Source organism: Primulina eburnea, chromosome 4, assembly GCF_022965805.1.
Source record: "Primulina eburnea isolate SZY01 chromosome 4, ASM2296580v1, whole genome shotgun sequence".
Taxonomy (NCBI): domain Eukaryota; kingdom Viridiplantae; phylum Streptophyta; class Magnoliopsida; order Lamiales; family Gesneriaceae; genus Primulina; species Primulina eburnea.
In genome coordinates, this window is record NC_133104.1 from 7,523,459 (window position 1) to 7,537,503 (window position 14,045).

General features: G+C 39.6%; 1 non-coding gene across 1 annotated transcript; it reads right to left on the reverse strand.

Annotated features, from left to right (window-relative positions):
- Positions 1 to 972: 972 nt before the first annotated feature.
- LOC140831249 (small nucleolar RNA R71) lies at positions 973 to 1,078 on the reverse strand. The gene has a single exon (XR_012117825.1). It is a non-coding gene; the product is annotated as a small nucleolar RNA R71 (small nucleolar RNA).
- Positions 1,079 to 14,045: the final 12,967 nt, after the last annotated feature.

The following is a 14,045-nucleotide window of genomic DNA, read 5'->3' on the forward strand; positions in this document are numbered from 1 at the left end:
TGAACCAGAATTCCCAACAAATTCTTTTATCATTTGAAATTTAATCCATTGATTTAGCATTCATATTTCATCATTTAATCTTTGAGCTTGTTTATTTAAATTTTCTTGAATTTTATTAGTCATAAAACAAACAATCAAATTTCGTCGCTAAAGTTTTAATAACTAAAATAATAATTGTTAAAGACAGTCTCCAGTGGAACGATACTCGTATTCACGTACACTATATTATAACTTGACATCGTGCACTTGCGATTACATTTTGAGCATACAAAATCATATTTTCTTGGGGAATTCATAGTGCAAGTTTTGCTCGATCAAGTTTTTGGCGCCGTTGCCGGGGACTGTTAATCTACAATTATATTTTTAGTTATTTTCTTTAGTGTATTTTATTTTTTTTATTGAACTAACACTCCATATTTTAATTCAGATATCTCTTCCGGTGCATGCCAAAGTCACTTGACTTGGAGCTTGAGTGTGACCCTGAAATTGAAAGGACTTTCCGCAGGCGAAGACAACAGCAAAGACTTAAGGAACTGATGGAGAGGCACGAACAAGAGCAGGAGGCAGAGCGCCGAAACGAGAGACGAATTGAGATGCCACGCCGCATACCCATGTTAGAGTATGCCCAGCCTTCTTTGGATGGTGCACGCCCCAGCATTGTGAGGCCGATTGTGCGGGCAAACCAATTCAAAATCAAACCAACCATTATCCAGATGATTCAGAACACCGTCCAATTTGGAGGAACTGCTGTGGACGATCCAAACACACACATCGCGGATTTTCTTGAGATCTGCGATACTTTTAAATTCAATGGAGTTTCTGATGATGCTGTTAGACTGCGTTTATTTCCTTTCTCTTTGCGTGATAAAGCTAAAGCTTGGTTGAATTGTTTACCTGTAGGTTCGATCGCTACATGGGAGGACATGGCGAAGGCGTTTCTTATCAAATACTTCCCTCCATCAAAAACCATGAAGCTGCGAGCAGACATTACAACATTTGCTCAATTCGATCAAGAATCTTTATATGAGGCATGGGAACGCTTCAAGGACCTACTACGAAGATGCCCACATCATGAGTTACCACTTGGGTTAGTCGTTCAAACATTTTATTACGGTTTGCTTACTCCTAACCGTACTATGATAGATGCTGCTGCGTGTGGGAACCTTTTGAGGAAGACTGCGGAAGAAGGATATGAGTTGTTGGAGGAGATGGCTACTAGCAGCTATCATCCTCAATCTGACAGGAACAACCAGTGGAGAAGTGCCGGAGTACACCAGGTAACTGATTTTTCTGTTATTACTGCACAACTTGACGCTTTAAACAGGAAAATAGACGGCTTGAACGTGGGTGGCACGGCTATGCGTCTTCAAGAGATATTCTGTGAGAAGTGTGGAGGGGAACACTATGTGAAAGACTGTCAAGATGGAAATCCCTTCTATGTGCAAGATGAGGCACCGGTGAATCAAGTGGGAGTTCAAAACCGCCCAAGGAATGACCCTTACTCGAACACATATAATCCTGGGTGGAGGCAACATCCCAACTTCTCATGGGGCGGTCAAAACAGTCATAATAGGCCGCAAGGAGGACAACAATATGGGAAACAACCGATGTACAGATCCGATCCTCCTAGAGAAGAAAAGTCCAACTTGGAACAAATGATGTCTAAGTTTATCTCATCCACTGAAACTCGACTCCAAAACCAAGATGCATCAATAAAGGGGCTCGAGAATCAAATTGGACAGTTGACCAAGATGATAGCAAGTAGAGAGCCGGGCACCTTGCCAAGTAATACCGAGACTAATCCAAAAGAGCAAGTGAAGGCTATTGAGTTGAAGAGCGGAAAAGTTTTGGAGCCTAGAGAAAAAGAGAAAAGCCAAGTGCCGGATGAACATGCTGCGACGTCTCAAGGTAAGTCATCTAACTCTACACCAGCACTCACTGCACAACCTAAGATTGTTATCCCTCCACCTTTTCCTGCAGCATTAAAAAAGGCAAAACTTGATGCACAATTCGGTAAGTTTTTAGAAGTGTTTAAAAAATTGCATATTAATATTCCTTTTGCCGATGCTTTGATGCAAATGCCTAGTTATGCTAAATTTTTGAAGGACATCTTAGCCAACAAGAGAAAATTGGAGGATCACATGACGGTAAATTTGACCGAAAGTTGCTCTGCTTTGGTGCAAAACAAAATCCCACCGAAACTAAAAGACCCAGGGAGTTTTTCTATCCCTTGCATGATTGGTGATGTTGTTTTTCGTAAAGCGTTGTGTGATCTTGGTGCAAGTATTAATCTGATGCCCTTATCTGTTTTCAAGAAACTCGGATTAGGAGAGCCTAAGCCGACGAGGATGTCTTTACAACTGGCTGACAGGTCTGTCAAGTACCCCCGCGGAGTGATCGAGGATGTGCTAGTGAAAGTGGGCAAGTTTATCTTTCCTGCGGACTTCGTGGTGCTTGATATGGATGAGGATGAGGAGATGCCTCTGATTTTGGGTAGACCGTTCCTTGCGACTGGCAAGGCACTGATTGATGTGCAAGAAGGGAAGTTGCGATTGAGAGTGGGCGACGAAGAGATTACTTTTGATGTGTTTAATGCACTTAAGCACACACTGCATTCTGATAGTTGTTTTAGAATTGATGCTTTTGACTCTCTTGCGTCTAACTATGTGCAGGATGCTCTTAGGGACCCTTTGGAGGCCACTATCGATACTGAATTGGGAGAAGAGGAATTGGATGAGGAAAGAGCCGAAATTGTGGCACACTTTAATGCCAACCAACCATGGAGAAGGCCAATGAGGATGCGACTAGAGGATCTAGGAGAACGAAGAGATTTGACCCCTCAAAGGTCAAGCATCGAAGATCCCCCAACACTTGAGCTGAAGCCGTTGCCTCCACACCTCAAGTATGTGTACTTAGGTGAGAATAACACTTTACCTGTCATTATTTCTGCTGCTTTGACAGATGTGATGGAGGACAAACTGTTGGAAGTATTGAAAGCACACAAGAGTGCATTTGGGTGGAAGGTGGCGGATATCAAAGGGATCAATCCATCAGTCTGCATGCACAAGATCTTGATGGAAGAGAAGTATTTACCTCTTGTGCAACCTCAGCGAAGATTGAATCCTAAGATGCAAGAGGTAGTGAAAGCTGAAACGATTAAGCTTCTCGATGCAGGTATTATCTATCCTATATCTGATAGTGCATGGGTAAGTCCCGTTCAATGTGTGCCAAAGAAAGGTGGGATTACTGTTATCACAAATGAAAATAATGAATTAATACCCACTAGGACTGTTACTGGATGGCGTGTGTGCATTGATTATAGAAAATTGAATGATGCCACCCGTAAAGACCACTTTCCCCTTCCCTTTATTGATCAGATGCTTGAGAGGTTAGCGGGTGATGAGTTTTATTGCTTTTTGGATGGGTATTCGGGATACAACCAAATTATGATTGCGCTGGAGGACCAAGAGAAAACCACTTTCACTTGTCCTTACGGCACTTTTGCTTTTCGCCGCATGCCGTTTGGTCTATGTAATGCCCCTGCCACATTTCAACGTTGCATGACCGCTATATTCCATGATATGATAGAAACTTTTCTTGAAATTTTTATGGATGATTTCTCGATATTTGGCTCGTCTTTTGATGATTGTTTGCAGAATCTGACGGTAGTGTTGAGGAGATGTGAGGAGACAAACTTGGTGCTTAATTGGGAAAAATGCCACTTCATGGTACAAGAGGGAATTGTCCTAGGGCACAAGGTTTCAGGGAACGGAATCGAGGTGGACAAGGCGAAAGTAGAAGTGATTAAGAACTTACCACCTCCGGCGTCCATAAAGGGAGTTAGAAGTTTTCTAGGCCACGTCGGTTTTTACCGGCGTATTATCAAAGATTTTTCTAAAGTTGCCATACCTCTATCTTCTTTACTCATGAAAGATGTACCTTTTGACTTTAATTCTGATTGTTTGCAGGCATACGAGAAGTTGAAGGAGCGCTTGGTGACGGCTCCTGTCTTGGTACACCGGATTGGGATCTACCCTTCGAGATCATGTGCGATGCTAGTGATACTGCGGTAGGTGCTGTCCTCGGCCAAAGACAGAACAAGGTATTCCACACTATATACTATGCAAGTAAGACTCTAGATGAGGCACAATTGAATTATGCTACCACCGAAAAAGAGTTACTTGCAGTAGTGTTTGCACTTGACAAGTCTCATGCATATCTTGTTTTGTCTAAAGTCATTTTCTACACTGACCACTCTGCACTGAAACATTTACTTGCTAAGAAAGATGCAAAACCACGCCTACTTCGGTGGATTCTATTGTTGCAAGAATTTGATTTAGAAATAAAAGATAAGAAGGGTGTTGAGAATGTGGTTGCAGATCATTTGTCTAGATTAGAGTGTATTTGTAATGATTCTGTTGATCATGCTATCGATGATTGGTTCCCGGACGAGCAACTATTTGAGGTGAGAAATTGTCCATGGTATGCAAATTTCGCTAACTTTCTTGTCACAGGCACACCTCCACCGAACCTATCTTTTCACCAACGAAAGAAATTCTTTTCTGACGTGAAATACTATTTTTGGGAGGAACCGTTCTTGTTTAAGATTTGTGCAGATTCCATGATAAGACGGTGTGTTGCGGAGGAAGAGTTTTATAAGATTCTCAACCATTGCCATGACCGTGAGGTAGGTGGTCACTTTGGACCAACGAGGACGGCATCTAAGGTACTCGAATGTGGCTTTTATTGGCCAACCCTCTTTAAAGATGCTCGTTCTTATGTGCTACATTGTGATAAATGCCAACGGTCAGGTAACATCTCTAACCGTCACGAAATGCCTTTAAATAATATCATTGAGTGTGAGGTTTTTGATGTATGGGGGATAGATTTCATGGGACCGTTTCCCAGTTCTTTCACGAAAAAATACATTTTGGTGGCGGTGGATTATGTGTCTAAGTGGGTAGAGGCGGAAGCATACGCCACTAATGATGCTCAAGTGGTTCTAAAATTTTTGAAGAAAAACATTTTTAACCGTTTTGGAACACCACGAGCAATCATTAGTGATGGTGGCACTCATTTTTGCAACAAACTCTTTGAAAAACTTTTGAGCAAATATGGTCTCACACATAAAATCTCTACCCCTTATCACCCACAGACGAGTGGTCAAGTGGAAGTGTCGAATCGTGAGATTAAGCGAATTTTGGAGAAAGTAGTAGGTGTCAGTAGGAAAGATTGGTCGGTGAGGTTAGATGATGCTCTTTGGGCGTATAGGACTGCTTTTAAAACACCTATAGGCACTACACCGTATAGGCTTTTGTTTGGTAAAGCATGTCATCTACCTGTTGAGTTAGAGCATCGAGCATACTGGGCCACAAAAGCGCTAAACTTTAATTTTACTGATGCAGGTGAACAGCGTTTGCTTCAGTTGGACCAATTGGAGGAGTTCCGGAATTCGGCTTACGATCTCGCACTGTCTTACAAGGAAAAAACCAAAAAGGCGCATGACAAGAGAATCATCGAGAGAGAGTTTAAGGAGGGTGAAGGTGTTCTGTTCTACAACTCCCGGTTGCACTTGTTTCCCGGTAAATTGAAGTCGCGATGGTCCGGTCCATTCGTAATCTCGAAAGTTTATCCATCGGGAGCTGTCGAATTGAAAGATGGGAAGGACGGGACATTCACGGTCAATGCCCAGCGCCTCAAGCACTACATGGGTGGCACAGTTGATCCACAACTTGGAATCACACGGTTCCAAGATCATCCGAACTGAGACGGACCGACAGTCAAGCTCTCGACTATAAATTGAGAACTATTCTTTTTCCCTTCATCTTGCATTCAATTTGATTTTAGTGTTATTTCATGTTTTTATTCAAAAAAAAAAAAAAGGTATCGGGACAGAAAGTTGGCGCTCGGGCGGTATTTTTGTACCGCTCGAGCGCGCAACTCACTTTGGCTTACAGAGAGTTGGCGCTCGGGCGGTGATTTCCTACCGCTCGAGCGCGACTGCTTACTTCAGACTATGACTTTCCAGACGGTTGGCGCTCGAGCGGTAACATTTTTACCGCTCGAGCGCGATCGCTTTAATAAGTGCGAATTCCCCTTTCCCCTTCCCATTCTGCACGAAATTTCCCCAATTATTCCTCTCAATCCCTAACTCCCCTTCACTCTCCTCTCATCTTCTTGCAGGGAATCACTCCAACCGTCAAGGTTCAAGCTTCGTGGGTACAATCATCCTTCGGAATTCAAGCGGTCATCTTCTCCGATTCACCCCACATCTCTCTCCTCACCTACCATGGCTCCAAAGAAGAAACAACGAGGTACTTCCGGCTCTTCTTCTTCTTCGACTTTTGATAGGCATCGATTTGTTAGTGAGGGAGCTCGGGCTAGATATGAGCATGCCAAGATGCATAGAAATCCGATAGTAAAGAGGGGATTCCGAAAAGAATCGGCCGATAGGCACCTAGAACCTCGGATAGAATTGGAACGGCGCGGATGGGAAACTTTTTCCAATCATCCTAAGGCAGCGGTAGTTTCGGTGGTGCGTGAATTTTACGCGAATGCTATGGAGGGGAGAAATGGGACGGTGTTTGTTCGGGGTGTACATGTCCCGTGTGACTCGGCAACTATCAATGCACTGTTGGAAACGGCGGAGGTTGACAACTCTCGTTTTGAGGCTTTAGCTGCTGACCCGAACTATGACTTGATTATCACCTGCGCTATGCCATCCGGGTGCGGGTGCGATGTGGAAACCAGTGGACGGACCGCCGAGCTGTTTCGACGAGAAATTCTTGACCGTTGACGCTGCCATGTGGTACTTATTTGTGGCCCGACGGATGATGCCGGTCTCGCATAAGAGCGAGGTCCAAAAGGAACGAGCGGTTCTCCTTTTTGCGTTAACTCACGGCTACGACGTGAATGTGGGCACACTTATCCACTCTCAAATCATGTTGTGTGCTCGCAACAGTCACGTCGGTCTGTTCTTCCCGACAATTATCTCCGAGTTGTGTGCCCGGGCGGGAGTTCTATTCCGGGACGACGAGGAGTGGATTCAACCCATGAAGCCGATTTCCATCGAAGACGATAAGCGAAAGTATGCCAAGCGACAGATTGACTTCCCCACTGAGGAGGAAAATTTAGGTGGCTCTAGCGCCGCCACTCCACGCCGCCGTCCACCACCACCCCGCCGGCGAACTCACACCGATATGATGGCCGAGAATCTCGCCTTCCAAACGCATCAAGGTCAATTCAACTCGTATGTCACCGACCATCTGTCTCACATTGACTCCATGATGCGCTCGCTGCTTGTGCAAGGGGGCGTTGACCCATCGACCGTGCCGCCGTCTCCGCTACCTCCTCCCCCATTCCAGTTCCAGTATGATTATTACCAGCACGGGGGTGCCGCCGGAGTGCAACCGCCGGACATGACGAGGATGAGCCTTGATCAGGGGAGTTTACTGTTTACCCTTTCTTTTTATTTTGCATTTGCATTCATGGTTCTTTTTGTTCTTAGTTTTTGTTTCGTTTTGTGCAATGAGGGCATTGCACAACTCTAGTATGAGGGGGGGTAGATTGTTTTGTTAGGTTGTTTTGCGTGTTTAGTTAATTGGTTTTTAAGTCGTTGCATTTATGTGGTTTAAAGTCGTTTATGGTGAGAAAACATGTTTATGAGCCAATGATGATGGTGAATTGATAGTTTACAAAAATATTGATTGGGTCACGTCGTGAATGATACTCGTGATTGTTAAAGCATGAATTATGGTACAAATTTTGAACTTTTAGAGCACATATGTGTGGGGGCTAGAATTTTGTAGGAATAATGGTGAAATTTGAAATTTATGTGGTTAACTTGAAAGGCACCATTTATGAGTTGATTTAGCATGCAAACCCGTGAAAATAAGTCGCTATGTGGGACCTTGAATGAGAAAATTTGATTTGCCTTGAACTTTACATTTACCTCCGTTCCAATGCACTCATTACAAGATCATACTCTCAACCGGCTGTAATTCAAAGTTATATTATATTCTTAGCCTAGGGAGTACATGTGTGAAAATTGTGCATTCAAAAAAAAAACAAAAAAGGAAAAAAGAATAAAGAAGGAGATGTAAGGTGAGGGGGAGCCGAAATAAAAGGAATGAAATTCTATTCCTAGGCTAAAAGTTGGAGATGTAAGGAGATGAGGAAAGTCAGACGATAAGTCTTGACGATTGCACAATGAAAATGATCGGTGTACTCCCAACTTTTAGCCATTTGAGCTTATTTTCCTTCTTTTCGACACCTTTATCTGCACTTAAAAGTTGAATAAAGTTCAATTTATGGCTAGTGATAAATGGACACGGGGATGCATGCTAGTGAGACTTGTATTGAAGTGTTGATTGAGTGACTCGCATGATTTGATGATTGATCTATTTGACGTACGAATGACTAGACCCATCATGACACACACACACGTTCAAATTAGTGTCGATATTTATGTGTAGACGAGAATGAGTATTCGTTGCGACTGGACTTGATGATGATGGGTAGTGGGAAAGTAAACTGAGGCATGAACATAAACGTGTCACTTCACCATTGGTATTTAATTGTGTTGATTAGTTCTTGTTTGAGTCTTTTACTTTTGTTGTGTTTGTTTAGAGTCTCGTGCTTTAACCTGTTTTGCCTGAGGGCAAGCAAAAGGTTAGTATGAGGGGGTTGATAGGGGGTGTTTTTACGTGTTTATTGCATTAGTTTTAATTGTGTTTACATTGCGCATGCATGCATTTCATTTACTTTTTGTTCATTTTATAGTAATTAATTGCTTTTGATTATGTCTCACTTGTGTGTGATGGATCTGCAGGAAAAATGATCGGAGAACGAAAATCAGAGCGAAAGGTGGAAAGCTCAAGAATATTGGACAGAACAAGCGGCGCCCGAGCGGTACATTTCTACCGCCCGGGCGCGAGAAGTGAATAATTCAAGGGCCGAGACAGAAAGTTGGCGCTCGGGCGGTGCTTTTATACCGCCCGAGCGCGAGAAAATGCCTCCGAAGTCAGCCTTACAGAATCTTGGCGCTCGGGCGGTGCTTTTCTACCGCCCGAGCGCGAATGCCGCATCAGCTGAGGGAACTTACATAAAGTTGGCGCTCGAGCGGTACTTTTTCTACCGCCCGAGCGCCACTTATTTTTGGCAAGATTTTTTTTCAGCCGATTCTTTCCTTAATTTCTGAACAAGACTGATATGGTATGCGAGGGGGACGAATTGGAGACCTATTCAGACATAATTCGGCAGTCGTCAAGGAGCTTTGGAGAAAACTTTGCGCTTGGATTGAAGATTTGAAGTTTTCCGGGCACCGTTCTTCGCAGATTTCGTCTCTTCTAGTATTTCTAATCTAGTTTCTTTCATTTTAAACATTGTTGCATTTATTTTTACAATGAATTTTAGTAGCTAACTTTAATATTTGTTGGGATTAAAGGGGATCCTACCCCAAGCTTTTAGTTGGTTAATTTATATTTCGGTTTGTGATTTATTCTTGATTTTTCTACGATTTTCATTGTGTCGTTGAGCGTAGCTAACTTTTACGACAATTTTATATCACGAGTGAGTTCGAGAGAATAACTAGTGATAGGATCGAGTAGTATAATCTACGGATCTACAATTTGCATAGACATATGAAATTGGATACGTGCCGATAGTCATAGTCCTTAGGGTCGAAAACTAGGGGATTTCATCAATCGAAATGCGGTTCATTCTTGATAAATAATTAAAGACATTTAATTACTTCATTGAGTGAATTAGTTTGGCATAGCTCGAGAGAGTGTGTTCAATTGAATAGGAAATCCTGTCGGAAGCGTAGAACACAATCGAACGAATTAATTAATTAATAAGGGGTAGGTGAACCAGAATTCCCAACAAATTCTTTTATCATTTGAAATTTAATCCATTGATTTAGCATTCATATTTCATCATTTAATCTTTGAGCTTGTTTATTTAAATTTTCTTGAATTTTATTAGTCATAAAACAAACAATCAAATTTCGTCGCTAAAGTTTTAATAACTAAAATAATAATTGTTAAAGACAGTCTCCAGTGGAACGATACTCGTATTCACGTACACTATATTATACCTTGACATCGTGCACTTGCGATTACATTTTGAGCATACAAAATCATATTTTCTTGGGGAATTCATAGTGCAAGTTTTGCTCGATCACTTCTCTCAGAAGTACTTTCTATAGCAGTAGCAGAAGATGAACTTGGGGCAACTGTAGCAATAGAGTTAACAGTAGCTGCGAGAGCTTTGGTTGGTGGAATTGCTAAGGGCTCTTCTCCACTTCGAACTTCAAGTTCAAACTCATATGCCTTCAGATCTGAGAACCAGTCATGTAGTTCTAACTTGTTTAGATCCCTCGAAGCTCTGATTGCCATCGTTTTGACGTCTCATTCTCTGGGTAGAGCTCTCATTACCTTTAATGCAACTTCCCTGTTGCCAAAATCTTTCCCAAAAGCTGAGAGTTCATTGACAAGGCTACTGAAGCGTTCATCAAACTCATTCATAGTTTCTCCAACCTTCATCTTCATATTCTCAAACTTCTGCATGGCTACAGAAAGTTTGTTTTCCTTAGTTTCTTCCTTTCCTTCACAGATTTGAATCAATTTTTCCCAGATTTCCTTGGCAGTAGGGCACATCTTGATTTTGCTCAAGGTATTTTTGTCGAGTGTCTTGTACAGAATGTCCTTTGTAACGTTGTCAAGATTGGCTTTCTTCTTGTCCTCACTTGTCCATTCATATCTTGGTTTTTCCAGCATCTGAGGTGCACCTTCGGTGATAGCAACAGCTGGATTTGGCTTTAAGATCTTTAATGGACCATCTGTGATGACATACCACATGTCATCATCTTGAGCTGCAAGATGAGCTTGCATTCTGATTTTCCAGTCATCAAAGTCTTCTTTTGAAAACATTGGAATTTTGCTGAAGTGAGCCATGTCTGTTAAATATTTTTCAGAACAAGAATAACCTGCTCTGATACCACTTGTTGAGGATCGGGTTGAGTTTAGAGGGGGGTGATAAACTCAACGGCAAAATTAATCGATTTTTCAGAATGATGTGCTAGAGTCCTGTTAGAGATGCTAGCGGTTCTTTGTTCAAGTTTAAAAACCAGCAGATCACAAGATAATGTGCGGAAACGATCTGTTGGTTAGTGGGTGAAAAATAGTAAAACAGAAAAGCAGTAGATGGCACAGGGTTTGTTTCTGGAAGTTCGAAGATGAATCTTCTACGTCTCCCCTTCTTCTGTTTCCAGAATGTATCACTAAAAGACTTTGGTGAATACAGTACAACAGTTGTACACACCCACTTCAACAGGACTTACCCTTCGCCTACTGAAACTTTTAGTTTTACAACTCCACTACTTGAATAATCTTAAGTTCTGGAAAGGACTCTTTTCCAGTTACAAATTCTTCTATTAATGAGATAGTGAAGTGAATAGCTTAAGAAGAGATAAAGAAAATAGCTAGCACAAAATAATCTCAAATGATCAAATGTATGCAATGAAGCGTGTGCTGCTTTTTCGGTGTTGAGCTTTTGAGATAACTTAAAGTTCTAGCGATGCTCGAATGAAATTTTTGATTGAGATTCGTTCTCTTCTCTTTTTCTTGAAAAGTGCTTCGTCTCCATATATAGGCTTCATCCAACGTTCTAAAATCTGAACGGCTCTTTTGACTTTTCAGTGGTTCAGCTTTATTGCTGAAAATGGACCCTACAGAATACGTTAAAGCAATCAGTCTCAGTTCATACCAAAAATGGTAAGCCGTCTTAAATGTTCCCGTACAACATTTAATGGAATTTAATGAAGCAATAAATGCTACTATCATGTTAATAGATTAACGGTAATATTTAAAGACTTGAGATACGCAAAATTCTGCTAGTGTTTATTTCGAGTTTGTATTTCTTCTAGTTCTGGTTTTAGCTAACAAGTCATTTGTTAAGTAGATTAAGCAGTACTTGATAGGTGCTGCTACTGGTTTTAGTGCGGTACAAGTGCTTCTGGTTTTCTGCTTATTTACATCTACTGGTTTTGTATTTAAGCCAGCATCTACTGGTTTTTTACTAGCATCTCCACAACAAAATTAATTCTAACAATCAGTATAAAAAAGGACTATTGTATTAATTTTAAAATTTTCTGAAAATAACAGATTTATTTTTAGTATGTATTTTCTAGAGGTTATTTCTCTTAATACAAAAAGAAATTCTTCAAGAATTTTCTCAAGGTTTTGAATGTTTTTAATTTCATTATCTTCAGATTCTTCGTAATTTTCAATATTAATATTATCTAATATTACTTTGATTATTTCAGAATCTTTCTTTTGTTTTTCTTTTAATTTTTTTAGTTCTAATTTTATTTCTTTTATATCTTTTTGTAAATCTTGGATTGTTATCTCTTTATTTTTTGTTTTCTTTCTTTTTTTCTAAAATATTCGTTAGGTCGTAAATATTTTTAAAAGTATTTGGTAAAGTAGTATAATTTATTTCTGTTTTTTCTTCTTTATTTTCTTTGAGAGAGATTTGAAATTTTATCAAGATATTCTTTTTGAATATTGGGATCATTAATGTTTTTTAGAATATCAAGAAGAAATTGTTGATGTTTTGAAAGCATGTTAATTTGTTTTTCAGATTCGTTACTAGATGTAATTAATTCATCTATTTCTAAAGATTCATTTTCATCTTCAGAAGAATTTTTTTTTATTCTGACTCAGAAGATTCAATTAAAAGATTTTAAATTTTATTTAATATTTCTTCATTTTATTCTAATTCATTTAACTGTTTATTCAATCTACAATAATTAGCAGTATGTCATTTTTTATTACATTTATAACCTTCAATATCTTTAAAGGATTTTTTAGGATATTGTTTGAAATTTTTAATTTTCTTATAAAGTTTCTTATAAAATTCTTCTATTGATTTATAAGTTTTCTTATTGTATTAAAAAAAATTTCTATATGGTTTTTTTGTAAGATTTACTACAGTTTCCAAAGTATTTAGAAGGAAAGCATTTCTCATTTTAAATTTTTTTGTAATTTTAGATCTTGAAATATTTTTAAACCTTCTTGTTGAGTTAGACTAATTGACCATAAGTAAATTCATTATAAGGAATTTTTTTTTTGTTTCCACATGATTCTCTAATTTTATTTCTAACAATTTCTCCTAAATGAGTTGGTAATCCTGCTCACGAACTCGAGCTCGAGCTCGGCTCGTTTAGGTGGCTCGCAAACATGATTTTGGAATGTTCAATAATATACTGATTTATGTTTTTTTAGCTCTTATTTGTGTCGTTTTGGTTATTTATGAATGAATTTAAATTTTTATGTCTGATTTAAAATTAGTTTATAGATATATTTAATTTTTAACAAGCTCGATTCAAAATCAAATTCGAGCTCAATTATATGCTTATCGAGCTCGAAAATGAGACGAACTCAAGTCAGGCTTGTTAAACATGCTAAACGAGCTATTAATGAATCAAGCTCGAGCCTGGCTTGATTAACATGCTAAACGAGTTTTTAACGAGCCGAGCTCGAGCTTTTTCTCGAGCTCAGTAATTTCAATACAAACCGAGCTCGAGCCTCAAACAATTTTAAACAAACCAAGCTCAAGCCTGATACTGTTTGGTTTAGTTTGGATCGTTTACATATCTACCATTGAAAATCACTTAATTTTTTACATTTAAGATTTGATAATAATTCGGCATGTTTATCTTTTAAATGTGAAGGATCACCTATAAAGTGTAAAAAGATTGTTAAGATTAAAGTAGCTACAACATCTTGTTGGGGATTTTCATCTTGATCTAAAATTGATATCTCATCTTCATCATTTTTTATAGAATTTAGAATATCTTCTTGCTATTGATTTGTAAGATAATAGTCCCCACCAACCCATAATTTGGTCAGAAAAATCGGCTACAAGGAGTTCGGCTATGGTTCTATCTTGTGTATTTGTTTGAATTTTATAGGCATTTGCTGTCGTAGTCATTTGTTATAAAATACTAAGAATATTATATTCAGTCATTCTATCTATGTTCC